General features: G+C 31.7%; 1 protein-coding gene across 1 annotated transcript in view; it reads left to right on the forward strand.

Moving 5' to 3' along the window:
• The window catches only part of LOC144256981 (uncharacterized), a 582,621-nt gene that overhangs the window by 219,176 nt on the left and 343,524 nt on the right, over positions 1 to 19,921 (forward strand). The gene's annotated exons all lie outside the window — the stretch shown is intronic.

A 19,921-nucleotide genomic window follows, 5' to 3' on the forward strand; every position in this document is an offset into this window, starting at 1 on the left:
TAAATGGATATTCAAAACTCCATTTAACATCTTCATCATTTAAGGATGTTAGCAAAATGGAAACACAAACAATATTCAGTTAAATTTTTGCCACGATCACAAGTATAATGTTTACCTATATATTAAGGTTGTAATGCTATTTTCAGACTCATAATCAGTTTAATTTTTTGAGACTTAAATATCAATTATCATCTTTGGATTGCAAATTGACTGTCTTAAAACAAGGAACACAGGAGAAAATTAGGAATTTAAAAGTATGTGTGTACACATCTGTGGCTGCTTTTTTTTTTTTTTTTTTGGTGCTACCAAAACTTTCCTCCTCTTCTTCAGATGATGTACATAAAGTAGTTTAGCTGAAAAAACTATATATATATATATATATATATATATATACATATAATATTATATATATATACATATATATATATATACTAATTAGAAGATTTATACAGAATGAGAGTCTATGAAAAATGAAAAGTAATAATAAGTTTGATGTTTAGGTGACTATTTACCTTTTTAGATGTTTATTGGTAGGGTATAATTGAGTGAACTCAGTGATTTAATCTCAGGATGTTGCAACATTGGCAAGCATCCTGCCAGAGTTGAACCCAAAAGCTTATTTTTATTTGGACACTGGGTCTCTCTAAAGTATTGTTCTGGCAGAGACTTGCCATGCTCCTGTCTCAGACTCTGAACTAGATGTGCTTAAAGGTTACCACTGTACCTACCAGATATTGACTACTTCATGGAATGCTTTTAGTAATATTAAACTTCAACAGTGTACCTGGGGACACACTACATATCACCAGGTTCAATATGAAAAAACATCTCAAGCTATATCCTCTCAAGATGAAAGAAAAGTAAGTCAATTTTAAAAACACTATAAGAAATGTAGGATTCAAACATATTTCCCAAAACAAAACAAAAATTGTACAGTAACTTTTTTTCCATTACTGGGCATTAAATGCAGAGCCTCTCACATGCTTGGCAAATACTCTACCACTGAGCTACATCCCCAGCAAAACAAAAATTATAGTAGTAATAATTACATTGATTTTGGGTATTTGTAAATCTCATTATTGTCAAACTAAAGTAAAGAGAGCTAAAGCCTCAAAAAAAAAAGAAATGTAGGATTCATAGTGGGATAGGGAGGGGAAGCATGGGAAAAACAGATGAACTCTAGATAGGGCAGAGGGATGGGAGGCAAAGGGAGGGGGGCAGGGTTTAGCAAGAATGGTGAAATGTGATAGACATCATTATCTAAAGTACATGTGGGAAGACATGAATTGGTGTGAGCATATTTTATATACAACAAGAGGTATAAAAACTGTGCTTATATGTGTAATAAATATTGTAATGCATTCCACTGTCATTTATTTTTAAAAAATCAATTATTTTTTTTAAATGTAGGAATCCACAGCATCTTCTAGTCTCTTTCTTATAACAGTAACTTTCAAAAGCAACTCTTAAGCAGTAGTCATTTCCACAATGACTGATAATTTCTACACTATTATAAAAAAACTTGTATCTGCAAGGTTTTCATTCATTATTCTAAAAAAAAATATGCTCCATAAGACTCAGTCTGTTTGTTCAGTCCCGCATGATTATGAATCTCCTTGTCATAAAGTGTTTTTTTCTTTCTTTGGGGCTACCTTAGCATTTCAGCAGCTCTACTGGATATATACCAGTTGACCTCAAACTACTCCTTCCCTTGTCTAGTTCTTTGGCTCTTGGATTGATGGGACCTCTTTTACATTATCTTGGAGACAACAGTTTATTGAACCCAAATGATTAAGTTCCTTGTAAGCGAGAGTAGAGAAAAAAATGGTGACAGGTATAGAGGATTTCTCAGCAGAGACTAAAGAAGTGAAGTTACCAGCCAGAGGTAGAAACTGAAAAAAGCTTGAAAGGCTGTAGCTGGACACAAAATCAAGCATTACATAGGTCAGTATTTATCTCAAAATATAGGGACTGGTAAGGAGTAATGCCAGAGGACAGTGAAGGAGGCAGAAATGGATAAAGAGTAAAGCTGAACTCATGTTATGAAAGATTTCTGGACAATTTCAAAAGCTTGGTCTTTCACATTCTAAAGAGAGGTTTATGGTCATATGAGCATTGTAGCTCGATGACTCCAAATGTTGGTAACAGTAAAAATGTGGAGAGCATAATTATGGGCAAAGATAAAAAGGTGACAGGACTGCAAAACAGAAAGAAGCAGGCCAGAATGGAGGAAATGTTCCAAGAAATATAAAAGATATATCATTTTCTGGGACTAGTGTAGAATGAATTTTTATTAAACAAAGGACAAAGCTGAGACTTGGAATAAGAGGTTCTGGACTGGTAAACAAGGTTTCAAATGGCATGTGAAATAAAATATAACAACTTTTTAAGTTGTTTGGGTTTACCATTTAGTCTTTCAATTTCATATTTTCCTGTGTTGAAGGGACACATCTTGGTCCTTTGGAGGCAATTTCCTGAATCTTGGATTTGCTCAGTCATCCAATGAATCAGAGCAGTCTGTGGGAAAAGCTTTGTGATAGAGCCACTGCTTAGCCAAAAGGATCTGTGTTCAGGCCCACCATTGAAAAGTAAACCAACAAACCAACCAACCAAACAACAACAACCAAGCAAAAAAACAAGCAAAGAATACAAGAAAAAGGAATATACACAGTGGTTTGTGTAAGTAATTTTGAATTTACAACTCTGGGTTTAAACAAAACAAAACAAAACAAACAACTTCAGAAAATAGTAATCTCCTACAAATAGTTTTACAGAAAATGAATAAAATATACAAAATAATACTTTGTGTGCATGATTACAGACATAATCACATGAATGATGATGGACATAGAATAAACAGGGGGTTCAAAGTAATTATTCAATACAGTGGGTATTATACTATGATTGAAATTAAATTTTAAACAGGTCTTGTTTCACACACTACCCTTAATCCAATATTTTTATGTCCATTTCCCAAGACTTGAAAATTATTATCACCTATGAAATAAGCATTTCTTTTTAAATCTGGAGAAAAAAAAATAGTCTCATAATTTACCTAACAGGAATAAGAATTCCAATTGAGGAACTTTAATTTTAGAAATGGAGGAGATAAAGATTTTTTAGAAATCATTTTGGTGTGTCTTTAAAGATGTATTCTTAAACTTGTATGCCAATACAGACACTGGTGTATTTTTTAATACCTTTATTTTATTTATTTTTATGTGGTGCTGAGGATCTAACTTAGGGCCTCACACATGCTATTTGTCCTCCATAGCCATGATTTCAGTAAAGAGAAAATAAACTATCTTCCCATCACTTAGGGGAAAATCTAGCATTTCAAATATTTTAATATAGTTATTTCTAAAGAATTGTATTACAAAATTTATCTGATTTGCATTTCCTTTCTCCTGTCATCCCTACTGTATTCTTTTGAAGAAAACATCTACTTTCTAGAATAGGCTGTATGAGTTTGGAAGAAGATATTAAATACTTGTTGTATATTTTATATAATATACAGTTAATAACTCAAGATAATTTTAGAAGTTTAATTATTTTCATGAAAGAATATGTGAAATCCTGAAATACTAAAAGCAAAAGGGATACATACTCCACAAAGCATGAATATAACAAACCACCCATACATTCCTGCTCTATCAACATGGAGCCAGTTTCATGGGTTTGCTTTGATATACAATACTTTAGCAGGGTGGGGTTATGGCTCAGCGGTAGAGTGTACACCTAGCACTTGTGAGGCCCTGGATTCAAACCTCAGCACCACATATAAATAAATAAATATAGGTATTGTGTCTAGCTACAATTAAAAAATAAATTATATATATATATATATATATATATATATTTTAAGTGGGGCTGGGGCTGTGGTTCAGTGATAGAGCACTTATCTAGCACATATGAGGCCCTGGGTTTGATTCTCAGCACCACATAAAAATAAATAAAATAAAGACATAGTGTTCAATTGCTTCTAAAAATATTGAAAAAGAATGCTTTAGCTTTGGGATTTCTATATTTATTTGCTGGTTGTTGCTGAGTACAGCAACATGCCTGAAATATACTGAAGAAAAACATCAAACATTGGTTAAATTGAACATGGAGTTAAATTTCAAAAGGTGAGTTTATATTTCCAGTTACCATAAATAAAATAGGAAACGTAAATATACTAATTAATTGTGTTGAATGAGAGAATGAGGATATCTAATCAAATAAGCAATGCCAGAGTTTCAGGGTGTAAATATATAGAATGTAGAAAAATTTAACAGCATGTATGTTTAATGTAGCCTATCAGAATCATTTAATAAACTTTATTACAGGTGTGTATTGTGTTCTTCTATTTCTCCTCCAATATAGTAAGTTCAAAGTTGTGATAACAGTCCAGTGGAAAGTACAATTCATTTCCATTGAGGAATGTTCTCTGAACTGATCAGCTTAGATAAATACTTATTAAAATATTCTATTTTTCTATACCCATGAAGGACAGTGGTGTATCTTTTACTGTATCCTCTGATCTAACCAACTGAAAGTTTCTTTATCAACTCATGTGAAAAGACATAGGACCCAAATAAAATAAATAGTATATAATAAGCATAAAGTTTTAAAATATGGTAATTCAAAGGGGGAAAATAAACTGAAATGTCAAATAATTATCAGATATGAATACCTTTATTTATTTCAAATTCATTGGCATATAGACAAAGAATAACAGCTTTGGTGTGCAAAGAATTAACCTATAGAGTCTGCTCTTTTCAAAATGAGCCTGGTTTGGTATATCTTATTAGACTTTCAAGAATTTTCATGAAATACCTGACTTTCAGAAAATTAGCTATTTAAAGATGAAGATTTAGCTTAGTAATAGAGTGCATTTCTAGCATGCCTATAGCCATGGTTTCAGTAAAGAGAAAATTAACTATCTTTTTTATACCTTTATTATTTGTTTTTATGTGGTGCTAAGGATCAAACCCAGGGCCTCACACATGCTAGGTGTATGCTCTACCACTGAGCCACAACCCCAGCTTCAAATTAACTATATTTTAAAATTTCCAATGCTTCTGAAATGATATGTTTTTCATCTCAACTACTGACATCAATGCCACATACTTCCATATGCTTGGTAGTTATGGAGAAGAAAAAAAAAGTATAGTGGTGGTTGCCCCAATTCTACCCATTTCCCCTGATCACAACCATCTCTGACTAGTAATAAACTCATCTTTGTATTCAATGCAAATATACTGAAACCAGCTGAAATGCATTCTCTCAGTCTCCTTATCATTACTTTCAAAATTACCTAGTTATTTTATTTGGTTCCCTCCTCATTTCTCCTTCCTTTTGCTTTTCATAAGCAACCTCTAGATCTGTGGTCTTGATTCTTTTTTATATTCTTTATTTGGATTATTCCCACTACATTTTGTAGGCAATTCAGAAACTCTATCTAAAAATAAAATTTCTATGTCTTCATCCTTTTGCCCTTCCCCTCTGCACAGAGATAGACTCAGAAAGAAAGATTTATGCATTCACTTGATCTGGTTATGCCCTAAACTAAAATGCAATGGCCCTTCATTTAGATTTTCTAAAGGGCAGTTCATTCCTTTGCAACTCAGAATGTGTCATGTGGATCGGGAGCATTAGGAAGCATCTTTGAATGTATTATTAACTACAATGTTTCACCAAGCACCAGTACTCCTGGAACTGCATGTCTAACAGAAACTTCAGACAATGGACATTCTTGAGAGCTGCACAAGCTCCTAACATTACATAATGTAACTGTAAAATGTAACTACAGAATAAGCAACCTTACTGATACTCTAAACAATAATGTGGTTATGGTACTAATGACCTATTGTAACCTATTGTTATAAATAAATGTGGGCACATGGACAAAGAGCCACTTTGCCACCTTCCCTGTCTCTGCACCTTATTTCTGTTTACTCTTTGTTATTATTCTTTACACTTTCCAGGAAACATTTTATCAGCCATGACTTTGCTGACCATCCCATAATATATCCTCTTTTATTTCCAGATTTTATTATTTTGGACTATATTTATGATCTTAGGAATTAGAAGTCTTTCACATGCCATTTAATTATATACACTCACAGGGAATAATATATGCTTATATTTATTTATGATAAACCAAATATAGCTCTTTATGATCTGAAACTCATTCCTTAATTTCTTTCCAATATTGACAAAGACCAGAAGTGTTAGAATTTTTTACTTTATCTTTTAGACCAGCTTTGGTAATGGAAACTCAAATCTTCCTATTTTTTAATACTCTGCTCTTCCATTTTCTAATATCTGACCTCTATTCACCTCTCTTAACAATTAGTACCTGCTTTTTTCTCCCTTTTTTTTTCTTGTCTCTCATCGTTACCTTTCTCATTCTTCATTTGCTTTAGTTCCCACCTTTTTCTTATTTTCCAACTTTTCTCTAAAAAGATCTGGAAATAAAACTAATAATTCAGCTCCTCTAGTGACACTCCAACTTACCCTGTTGCTGCAACTTGATAAGTTTATACCATTTCAATCTTTTTTCTATTTTTTCACTTCTTTAACTTTTAAAGCATGTGAGTCCTCATGTTTAAACAAACATATCCAATGATTTTATAATGAGTGGTTCTTACTTTCTATATGTCGATTTACTTCATGATTTGCTCTTTGATGTTGATCACTGGATAAATGCCCAACTTCTGAAGATGAATCTGAGAGATACTTTGATAAAACTAATATCACTAATGAGTTGCACAAAGATTTCCTAATCACTATTCTAAGAAGACACCTAATTTTCCAGATCTGAAATAAATTAGACTTAAAAACTTGAGTACATATTGAAAATAAAAACATTTTATATCAGAGTGTAATGCATTCTCTGCAAATTAGCCAACTATTATCTTCATTTGGCTACTAACTCTATATAAAAAAGGATAGAAGGAAAAAACTATTCCCATACAGTGCACTAACTGAAGTACATAATTCCACAAGAAAGTAACTTCATTATATCTAACCCTACTCATAACATACCACTAAAAATAAGAAGAGATTCTAACATGTATAATATATATAATATGTATAACATGTTTAAATTGTATATATACATATATAGATATACCAATATACATATACACAGTTGCTACACATAACTAAACATTTTAAACATTCTAATTATAAATTTTTTAGTGTTGAACTAAGATATTTCGTTATAGAGACTGAATTATTTCACATCAAGTAGAAAACAAGCTGTGTTTTCACTGTTTCATTCAGATAAGCAAGGGCTTACAGAAATCTAAATTTTTTCGGTAAAACGTTTACTGATAGAAAAACTAGTTTAATAAAATGATGAAGTTGTTTTTAAAAAGCTTTCTTTATTTTACCAATATATGAGGATAGAGTATGCATCAATTTCCACTCAAGGAAAAATTATTTTAAAATACTATGGTAAAAAAGATGTATATAGATGCATACAGTAGTTACTGACTGCACCCTAAATTGACTCAAAACAAATGGTGTGTGTCTGCACAAACACTGGTAAGAGGTAAACACTGGAGTGCAATTACAGAGAGACAATGAACAAATAAAACCCAGAAATATGTTTTATAGAGTAACGAATGTATCCATAAAAGAATTTAATGGCAGCAGTTGTAAGGGAAAAACTGGCTAGGTGGAAGCTGTTCGCTGGTAGGCTCACACAATCTATAGTCTTAAAAAAAAAAAAAGGATATTTAAAATTCCAGTAAAGAGTTTCAGCAAAGGAGCCAGTTGGATTCTGCCAGAGATTTCAGTGGAGGACAGGTGCACTGCAGATTCATCTCAGTAGGCTCAGAAGCACCTACATAAGAAACTTCTTCACTTGGGGTTCTTTTTCTAGACTTTCTTTCTGAAAGATCTGTAACCCTGGTGTTTATGTTCTTATATTTTCAAGACCCAACAATGTCAGGCTCTATTTAGAATACAAACTAAGAAACAGATCTGCAGTTAGCTCTGGAAATCTATAGACATGGTTACATGGTCAATCCAAGGCATAGAAACTGAAGTGAGTTTCATTCAAATGTGCCTGTAGGAACTATATGACAGTGAGAGTAAGGATCATTTCTGGTAAAAAAAAAAACTTGGTGATAGAACCTCCAGTGAGGTAAGATGATCTCCCATGTCTGGTCATCTTACTATGCTCAGAGGCATTTGAAGGAAGAACCCCCACTTCTTCAACTAAAGCAATTATAGTCACTTCCCTGGAAATTCACTGAGGGGGTTCCTCATTTACAAAGTTTTCACTGCTGAGACTCTCTTTGACAGATTAGATTGTCTTGCATGTTTTATATCTCTAGGATACAGTGGCTTGTTAGGCCTGTTTGGGCTAGAATTGAGAAGAAACAAGTAAAACCAAAGTTGCTCCCAGAAACCCCAAAATGATGGTGAATTTAAAGACTAAAAAATGTGAAATAAAGTGTCTACATTTGGATTATATCAGCTAGGGAAACCATACACTTTTCTTGGTCTTGCATTTGTAAGTAATTTATTTTTAATTTTTTGTTATTCTTTTTCTAATGTACATAATTTTTAACTATTTTTTGTACATTTTTCTTATTTTTTCATTTGTATGTGCTCCATTTTTCTTTTCCATATTTTTGTTGTCATTCTTTTTTAACCTCACCACTTTTTTCTATATATTTTAGTATTAAATTTAGAATAACTAATGCCTAAATTTGGGGCATTGTACCTTATTATCACTTCTTCACTGGTTACTGGAGTTGAAAAATTATTTTTAATTTTTTTGTGTGGGGGGGGCTAGGGATGTGGCTCAAGTGGTAACCCGCTTGCCTGGCATGCAAGGGGCACTGGGTTTGATCCTCAGCACCACATAAAAATGAAATAAAGATGCTGTGCCCACCAAAAACTGAAAATTAATATTAAAAATTCTCTCTCTTTCTTCTCTCTAAAAAAGTTTTTGTTTTGCTTAAAAATCAACATTTGCTTTTCTTCTAAGTTTTTGCTATTACTGGTAGTTATTCTTTCCTCTTAAAGTGCTATGTATTTGTGGTCCCACCACTTTTGTCAATGAGTTGGGGCTTTGAATATAGAACATAAACTCTGCCATGGCATATCCATAGAGAAATCTTCCCAACAAAATTACCTACATCTAAGAGGAAAAGAAAAATCTATTTGAAAGTATACAAAAACCTCTCTGAACATTAAAACAGGAAACAAGGAAGGGCAAGGCACTAGGACACTACCAAAGTTCTTAATTCCCCAACAACTTAATCCACATACACTGATGTGGAGAATATGCTGAGCAAAGAATTCAAACTATTGTGAAAATAATTTAAGAAATTAGAGGACTAAGAAATAAATTAATGAAGGCAATTCAAGTTTCAAAAGAATATTCCAACAAGGAGATAGAGTTTCAAAAAAATAACAAAGTAGAAAATTTAAAAATCATAAGTTTTATTAACTCAACTAAAATTCCAAATGGGAAGTATGGCCAATATACTATGTCAGGAAGAATGTTAAGTCTTGAAGACAAGGTAGATGAAGTAGAATTTTCATATAGTACTAAAAAGGAGAGACTTTTAAAATAATACACAATCAAACTAGGATAACTTTAAAAGACCAATTGAAGACTAAGGTTGTTGAGAGCCACAGCCGAAGGGGCCGCAGCAAACTTCCAGCTGCCAGCAAACTTCCAGCTGCCAGCTGATGATTGGTTCATAGCGGCCCCAGCAACTTCTAGCTGCCAACTGATTGGCTCCTCTGCGGTGATGCTCATTGGGCTGTTTCCCCCACCCTTTCAGACCATGGAGCTGCTCATTGGGGGACTTTTTTGGCTCCGCCCACGTGACCCAGCCAATCGGGCCTCAAGAGCAGGAGGAGTGGGGGAGGTGGAGAGGCTTGTGGGAAGCTGGTGGCCGCAGTTGGGCTCTGAAGGTTTTCCTGAGGAGCTGTTTTGTTTGGCGTGTGTGGTTCTAAAAATAAAGTTCATTTCTTTTGACAAGTGGCTCCTGAATTGTGCCCAGCCAGACTGTGGCATAAGGTATTGAAGGAAGGAGTGTATATAAGGACTAATGAAATAGAAAACTTATGGTTAATTTAAACCAGAAAAATTTCCTTAATTGTGAGAACAAGATGGACATCCAGGCACAGAAAACATTTAGAAGACCTGACAGACATGGCCAAAAAAGAACTTCTCAACATCATATTTGGGTTAAAGTGACAAAATTCAGAGCAAAGAATGATTTTTACAAATTCAATAGAGAAGCACCAAGTTATTGATAAATGTTAATGTAGCTGGATAACTCTAAATACCAGCAGAATATGCAATAATATACTTCAAGCACTGAAAGAAAAACACTGTAGTGGCACCTCCTCCTCCACAAATGCATCTTAATTAAGCTTCTCCAAAGACCCTAACCACAATTTTTCTTTTTAACAAAATATCAGCAAGGATCTCTGCATTAGGGCTCAACTATACTTACATGCTCTATTTCCTACTGCTCAGCTCTGTCATACAAAAACTAAATTTAACCACAAATCTAATGGATGTACTCTGCTTTTGTGGTATAATCTGCAAAATCCCAAACTGTTCTAAGAAATGGACAATAGGTACCTTCTGAGAACTCAAAGAAAAAATCACTTTTATGTATACCCCTGCAAAAATGTACACCTCCAAGCACCTTCTGCCTACCACTGGGTATAAAGTTCAAAGAATGTCTAGACTTGGCATTAAGAGGGAGAATTTGTTTTAGGTGAAAGCTTCTGCTGGACAGGCTGCAGACAATAAACCTGCTTATGCCAATTCCTCTTGTGTCCAGTCTCATCTGTCTTAGTTCAGTATTGCCAGTATACATTGTTATGTGCATCAAAGTTATTCTTCAGAATCAAAGCATAAATAAAGACCTTACAAGACAAGAATAAACGAAAATAATTTATGACAACTGAGCTCTCTCTCTTTCTCTTTTAAAAAAAGATTCTATATACATAAAAAGGAGATTAGAATAAATCAAGTGAGAGTACAATAGAATAAATGTCACTAGAAGAGTAGATAAGTAATTGGGTATTAAGTATAAATCCTATATTAGAGAGAAACACACCTCATTATTCTAACACTGAATTCACATTGTGTTAATTATCAACTTAAAAGATATAGACTAAAATAATCTACAAGAAACACACCTGAATTGCAAGGATGTTTATGAATAAAAATAAAAGGATGAAAAGCTATTCCATGTAAATGTTAGCCAGGAAAAAAGTAGTAGTTATTTTCATACTTGATACAGCAGACTTCAAGCAACAATTACCCAAATGTGACAAAGAATGCCACTGCATAGTGTTAAAGAGAAATATCCAACAAGAAGATAAATGGTTATAAATATTTACATGTGAATGGCAGTGGACCCAATTTTTATAAAATAATAACTATTCCGCCTAAAGGGACAGATAAGATTCAATAAAAATTATAAATGTGAGTGACTTTAACACCACTGTCACCAGTGGCTGGTTACATGGACAAAACATCAATAAAGCTTCTAAATCTCACCTTTACTTCACATAATATTAACTTAATTGTTGTCTACACACTATTTCATCTGAAAACAGCAGATCTAATATTCTCTTCAGCAACACAAGGAAATTTTTTTATAATAGATCATATACTAGGATGCAAAACTAGTATTTGTAAACATAAGAACCATTAGAATTATTCCCTTCACCCTTTATCACATCACAATGAATTGCTATTAGAAAACAACATATAGTCTTTTTTAACAAGTATGTCTAGGAAAACTGGATATACACATGAAGAAGAATAAAACTTGATCCTTCTCTCCCACTCTTCCCAAAATCAACTCAGAGTAGATAAAAGATTTAAGAATTACACAAGAAACTCTGTAACTACTAGATAAAATTGTAGTTTGAACACTTCAACATACTGACACAAGCACTAATTGTCTAAACAAAAATTCTAAAGCATAAGAAATAAAACCAAGTCACAATAAGAGGAGCCAGGTGTGGTGTCACACAACTGTAATCCCAACTGCTTGGGAGACTGAGGAATGAGGATTTTGAGTTTAAAGCCAGCCTCAGCAGAAGTGAGGCACTGAGCAACTCAGTGATACCCTGTCTCTAATATAATATGAAAATAGGAATAGAGATGTGAGATGTGGCTTAGTGGTTGAATGCTTCCGAGTTCAGTCTCTGGTACCCTACCAAAAAAAAAAAAAAAAAACAGAATCAGTAAGTTGGATGACATCAAATAAAAAAATTCTTAACACCATAGAAACAAATAAAAGCTTAAAGATAGAGCCTAAATAATGCGAGATCTTTGCGACCTGATTCTCAAATAGGAAGTTAATATCCAGAATATATAAAGAACTTTAAAAACTTATTACCTAAGAAATTAATAACCCATAGAGTAAATGAACAAAACTAAAGGGATTCTTCTTAACAGAAATGCAAATGGACAATAAATATGAAAAAAGTTCAATATCTCTAGCAGTTTGGGAAATAAAAATCAAAACTACATTAGATTTTATCTCATTCTCTTGAGCATGGCAATTATCAGGAGCACAAGCAATTATCAGGAGCACAAGCTGATGAGGATGCAGAAGAAAGGAACACTCACACATTGCTGGTAGGACTGAAAATTAGTACAGACCCCTGAAAAGTAATATAGAGATTCCTTAAAACACTAGTAATATGTTATACAGCTCTCGCAGTCCTCCCTGGTGTGTGTGTGTGTGTGTGTGTGTGTGTGTGTGTATAAATACACTTGGTGTGTATATATATATACACTTATAAATATATCACATTGAATTTGACCTTTATGTATATCAATGATGCACTAATTAAAACAACTATATAAAATTGAAGATCAGTGGAGTATAAGAAAGATAACAAGTGAAGAGGAAAAGAGAGTACTAGGGACCAAAGTGGAAAAAAATTGTACATCATACTTGTAATATAATTATTTCAAAATAAACCCCAACATTATGCATGAAATAATGAGCTAATAAGGAAAATGAAATAAACAGCAAGTAAAACTAAAGAAACTGTGTGAACACTTGGAGAATGAACAATACAGTTATATAATCAAAAGGTCATTGATGAGATCAAGGAAAATTAAAAATAAATAAATAAAACCTTAGAACCAAATGATAATTGAAACACATCATCTACAAATTTATAGGATACATTAAAAGCAGTTCTTTTCCCCTTTTTTTCTTATTGAGACTTTGTATGTATACATAATAGTGGGATTTATGATACTATATACAGAAATGCACATAACATATTTTCATCAATCTTACTATCAAGTACCTTTCTTTTTTCTTCCCACTTCCCTTCCCTGATCCAGCAAAAGCAGTTGTATGAGGGTGCTTTATAGCAATGGCTACCTACATTTAAAATTTTGAGATATTTCAAATTAAAAATCTAATGAAGCATCCCAAAGTCTAAGAACAATCATTAGTAAGTAAATTCCAAAACCAATACAAGAAAATAAATAATAAATATAAGAGTCAAATTATTAAATGGAAAAAACCCATAACTTGGTAATAATTAAACAAATAGTTGGTTTTTTAAAAGGTTAACAAGATACATAAACCCTTAGCTAATGTAACTAAAATAAATTGAAAGATACAAATGAATAAAGTTAGAAACAATAACAGAAATATTTTTTTAAAGACACCATTGAAATCCAGAGGATCTCTACGGACTATTTGGAAAACTTATATTTCAATAAATGTGAAAATCTAGAGGATATTTTGAAGATATTAATTGCAATAAATGAAAAAATCTAGGAGATATCAATAGATATGGTCTACAAAATTTGAATCAAAGAAATAGAAACAAAAAAAATAGCTCAATAATAAGAATTTAGATTGAAGCAATAATAACGAGCCTTCAGGACCAGAGGTGAAAGCATGACTCAATTTTATCAGATAATTAAAGAAGAACTGATATTAATTCCCCCCATTACACTTAAGAGCAAAGGAAAGATGCTTCCTAAGCAATTAATAAAGTTAAATTTCCATATTAACAAAGTATTACCCTGGCTGGAAAAGTTAATATGGAAAAAACTACAAACCAACATCTTTGAGGAACATAGTATAAAAATTCTCATAAAATCTTTGCAACCCATATTTAACAACACATTAAAAAAGAACATACACTGTCAGGCATGGTGGTATGTGTCTATATTCTCAGAAAGTCAGGAGGTTGTTTCAGGTGCACTATAATTTCAAAGTCAGCCAGGGCAATTTTGTAAGACCTGTATCAAAGTGAACAATAAAAGGGGTTGGGTATGTGGCTCAGTGGTACTGTGCCCCTTGTTTAAGTCTCTAGTGTCATATACAAAACAATCATACACACTGTCAAGTTGTTTTTGTTCCATAATGATTCAATACATGCAAATCAATAAAACTAATACACCACACATAGAATCAAGGCCAAAACTGCATGATTATCTATCAGCTGCAGGAAAAGCCTTTGACAAAATTCAATGGCCCTTCATGACAAAACCCTGAGGAACTATAAATAGGAGGAACTTACAATAAGATAATGAAGACCAAGTATTTTAAAACCAAAGACAATAGTATAGTGAACAAGAAAATTTTATCCAAAATCAGGAAAAAGACAAGGATGTTCATTACCACCAATCTCACTAATCAAAGTACTTGAAATTTTAGACAACAGAAAAAAAAATAAATGGGACTCAAAAGGAAAGTTAAATTTTTAAATAACTCCTATGTGTAAATGATCTATACATCTAAAAGAAAACAAAAATAATAAAAGGAAACCTCTTGTCCCAAAAGGAAAGAAGTTACAAACTTAGAATTCTTCAATGTACAGTAACTATGATGAGGTCATTCACCTGAAGTGGTTAAAAATTTTAATGAATAAAACTCCATATCCTTCCTAGTGTAATGTAATATATTGTAACTCACAGTCAGCTAAATGTCAAGCATGAAAAAAGCTATTTGCAGGCTTAAAACAATAACAGTAGCCCAGGTGGTAATAATAGTCATTGCTGTTTCAGTCATTCACTCTGAGAAGCGTTTGCTAGGCACTAAAATCAATACTATATGATTAATATCTGAACCAGCTTTCAAGCATATTATTCTCTTTTTCATATCAGGAAACATACTTGGTCAAAAGGATTGTTTCTAAGATCACACACTTTGAAACTAGAAAAGCTAGAAATGCAATCTAGTCATGTGTGAATCTTAAAGCTTATTTATTTTTTTCTTTATCACCCACCTATATCTTATCTTCATTAAAGAAAATATTTTCCCTTTAAAGCTATTTTCTTTCTTATGCCCATACCAGAACAAAGCATCAACATACATTAGAAATGGACACCATCTGTCAATAGCAACTAACACTCACTTAGGAATAATCTAAAATCAATGTTCTATAAAGAAGGCAATTTTCTAACAGTCATTTAAAAGACACAATTATTTTCAATGTCTATTTATGCTCAACACAGCATTTCCCCAAAAAAAAAACTATACCAGAAGAGGATAAAATATCCAGATATTTAAAGAGTTCATTACTGAATACAAAAGCAAACTAAAAGTCCATTTTTATATAATTAATATGAAAAATATGTAGCTAACACAAGATCATGTGATGAATAAAATCAAATAACAAACACCTGCCAAGAATTCTAAGGCCACGTGAATCATATTAAATATACTTACTTGTGTCCCTCAGATTGAATAACTGCTTTTCAGTATATATATATATATATATATATTGCAGATTGAACTCAGAAGTTATTATAATATTGAGCTACATCTCCAGCCCCTTTTAGCTTTTAGTTTGAAATAGACTCTTACTAAGTGGCTGAAGCTGAAATTGTATTTCCATGCCTCAGCCTTCCAAGTAACTAGAATTAATGACATATTCATCATCCCTATATACATAAATCTGTTCTTTTTCTAGAAGTAAGACTTTAGCATTTTAAATGTACCATAAAGATTTTCACAATTCTGTTTATCTTTTATATATTTGCCAAATTTGTAATTGTGATCACAACTGTATAACTTTATTGAACTTAAATGTTTTATATATTTTAATTTTCCTGGTCAGTAGTGTACATTCAAATTGTTTTGTAACATTTTTTGTAGAAAGCTTTTATCACATAAAAAGTTTATTTGTCCTAAAAACAAATGCTCCTTTGTTTCACCTTTTTATTCCTGATGCCATTTCTTTTGGTCTGTATAGTTTGCTGCAGTAGATAACTCTCAAACGTAGAATTACCTGGTATTTGTGTGTTTATGTGTGTGTGTGTGTGTGTGTGTGTGTGTGTGTGTGTGTGTCTGAGAGAGAGAGAGAGAGAGAGAGAGAATGACTATTTCACCTTCCATACTACACTAAAAGTTGATCATTTTAGATATTATATAATTTCTTTTCTTTGTGAAGTTTTTTAAAAAAATATGGTTCTTTCCAAATTGCCTTCAAGCAATCATGTGAAATGACATTTGATTGGATTTTCATATTTCCCCTCTTGATTGTTGTTGTAATGATCATAGATCTGTAAGTATATTTTGATTTGACCATCAAGTTGAGGGCTAATTGATGTAATCTCAATTTTATTACTTATAGCTTTCTCATTTAACCTCAAGTTAACATAGAATGATTAAATATTGTAGCTTTCATCATTTTCATATCAGGAAGCATTTTTTTAATTTTTAATATGTGTAGTTATTTATGTACACAAGATATTCCATAGAATTTTTAAAATAACTTATTTTGTTTATGCAAAAATAATTTTAATTGGTATTACATGAACTTCTTAGATTGCTTTGGGTGCTATAGGCTTTTTTTTTTTTTTTTTTTTTTTTTGGTAGCAGAGGTGTTTAACCACTGAGACACATTGACAGCCATTTTTTGAGAAGGGTACTGGGGATTGATTTCAGGAGCACTCACTCACTGAGCTACACATCCCAAGCCCCATTTTGTATTTTATTTAGAGACATGGCCCTCTTGAGTTGAGACTCTTGAGTTGCTTAGTATCTTGCTTTTCCTGAGGCTGGCTTTGAACTCACAATCCAGCTGTCTCAGTATCCCAAGCTGCTTGAATTACAGGCGTGTGTTACCGCTCCTGGCCAGCAGCTGATTTTAGTTTACTTTGTGACAGTGTGTAGCTAAATTGCTTAGGGCCTTGCTTAATTGCTCAACCTGGCTTTAAACTTATCTTCATAAATTTTTGGATTTCACTTTCACTTTTGATTCCCTACTTATTATGTTATGTTAGAAAGCAACTTTAATATTTTAATATCTGTTAACATTTGTTTTGTATTTTTAACCTGAACTTTTGTATCTCATACACTATAGAGATGACTGCCTCTTTAAACCTAATTGGTTTTTAATGATTTTTTATTTTTTTTTTTTTTTATTCCTTGGGTACTAATTGGGGATTGATGTTGCCTACTACTACTTTGTTACTTTCTAGGATGTTGAATTTTTTTTTTTGGTGTTTTCTTTCTATATTTAAAAAAAATATGATTTGATTTAAAAATATATTCACTATGATTGTATTTTATGGATTGACCACATTTTCTTTATATATATACTTTGTCTTTTATTTACATAATTATTATCATCTTTGCAATTTTGAATGTAACATTTGTTTTATCCTTTCGTTTTTATTCTATTGGTGAGCTTATATCTGAAGAGAATCTTCTGTAGATTTACATCTGATATAGTTAATATATTTTTAGGTTTAATCTTGCTAGTCACATTGTGTGTTCTTATTAGTTTTTCAAAATAGTTTATTTTTACTTAAATTACTGATGAAAAGGAACTTACTACTGTACTTTTCAACTTTTGTTGATTTCTTATAATTTTATTCAAATATTAAAAAATACTTTAATTTGTAGTTAATAGATTTTTATGGTGATATTTCATCCCCCCCCTTTTCTTTTATTATCTTCTATGTCTATTTTGTCATTGCTTTGGAATTATATAAAAGTACTTAAAAACAGTAGAATACAGGCTGGGGTTGTGGCTCAGCAGTAGAGCACGCCTAGCACATGTAAGGCCTTGGGTTTGATTCTTAGCACCACATTAAAAAAAATAAATAAATGAAAATAAATAAATAAACATATTGTGCTCAATGAAAAAATAAATATTTTTAAAAATAGTAGAATAAATTGGAAATAATATAATAATATATTTGTATATATTATATATAATAATATATTATATACATAATAATATATTTTTATATATATTTTTCTTTTTCACAAAAGCTTTCAAATTTTATATTATTTGTGTTTTGTAGGTTTATTTTATTGGAAGTATTCCATTGATTATTTCTCTTATAGCAGGTCAAGAAATAAAACAAAAATTGAACATTTACATATCTTGAAAACCTGTATTTTTCCTCAAGTTTCAAAAAATGGTATTGATGAACAGAGTATTTTAGGTTCATATATGTATATATTTTTTAAACATACATACCTATAAACTTCAATTCCTTTCTGGAAGTCTTCTGCAAATAAATCATCTGTTAACCATAAAAGAATATCTTCATAAATAAAATCTCTCTTCTTTTAGTAATATCAAATTTTTTTCTTGAAAATTTTTAGAAGTTTGATTATAAATTCATTAACTTGTGTGTTTTATTTATTTAGTTAGTTTTTGGTACTTGGGAATGAACTCAGGGCACTCAACCATTCAGCCACATCACCAGCACTATTTTGTGTTTTATTTATAGACAGGTTCTCATTGAGGTTCTTAGTCTATCTTTAAACTCATGAATCCTCCTGCCTAAGCCTCCCCAGCTGCTGGGATACAGTTGTGCACCACTGCGTCCAGCACTACCTTTTCTTTTCATTATTTCTAGCCTTTTATATATTTTTTTCCTCAAATTTTAAATTTCTGAGACTTTTTTTTAAAAATGTGTGTGGTTCTGGGGATCAAGTCCAGCCTTTTGCATGTTAGAAAAGCACTCTACAATCTGAGCTCTATCCCCAGCCTAACACATTATTTCTTAAATAATATTTCTATTATATAATTTCTACTTTTTCTATTAATATTTTTTCTGAATTTCTTCTAATTTTCTACATTGTTATTTAGTTTATTAACTATCTTTCAATTGGTTATTTGGCATTGCTTAGGCAATTAACAACTCTCAATTTTCTAATTCAATTACTAGTGTCATTTATTTGTTTGATTCAATTTTATTCTTTATTGATGTGAGCTGTTATTTTCATGGGGATTTTTCTATTTAAAATGTGTAAAATTAAATCATTATAGTAATTTTGGAAAATATTTGGAATTTACTAAATAAACAAAAACAGGTAATGGGCAATGATATATAAATGTAATTCCACATAATTGGGAACCTGAGGCAGTGGAATGCCAATTTGGAATAAATTTCAGCATTTTTTGGGGATAAACTCTCTCTCAAAAAAGTTTAAATATAGAAAGGTCTGTGGATGTAGTCTAGTGATAGAATACCCCTGCGTTTAATCCTAAGAAATACTCCCAAAAAAGATAAAAAATAAATAAGAGATGTTCATTTTCTGTAACATTTTCATTTTCTGTAACATTTGAGTCACAGGTGGAATCTGCATATGTTTAAGTGAAAGGCTATGATTTGACATTGCTGTAGTAATATTAGTCAGTTTAAATGTTGTTGTCATCTGTGGTGCTATAAATTCTTAAGATGATTTTCAAAGTTCTCACAACTTTTGTCAGCATATTCTAGTAAATTCTATATATTTCTTGAATAATAATGGCCTTGAATTATACTGCTCTCTGGCTATTCCTCCCCGCCTTGATAAAGTTTTATTTATTTGCAGAGTATATTCACCATCGTGTAATAAGCGGAATAACTTTCTATTTTAATTTCTTTCAGGTATGACTTCTAATAAAAAATCAAGAAATTTCAGGAGAGCAAGAAATAAAA

The sequence above is a fragment of the Urocitellus parryii genome, chromosome 9, assembly GCF_045843805.1.
Source record: "Urocitellus parryii isolate mUroPar1 chromosome 9, mUroPar1.hap1, whole genome shotgun sequence".
NCBI lineage: Eukaryota > Metazoa > Chordata > Mammalia > Rodentia > Sciuridae > Urocitellus > Urocitellus parryii.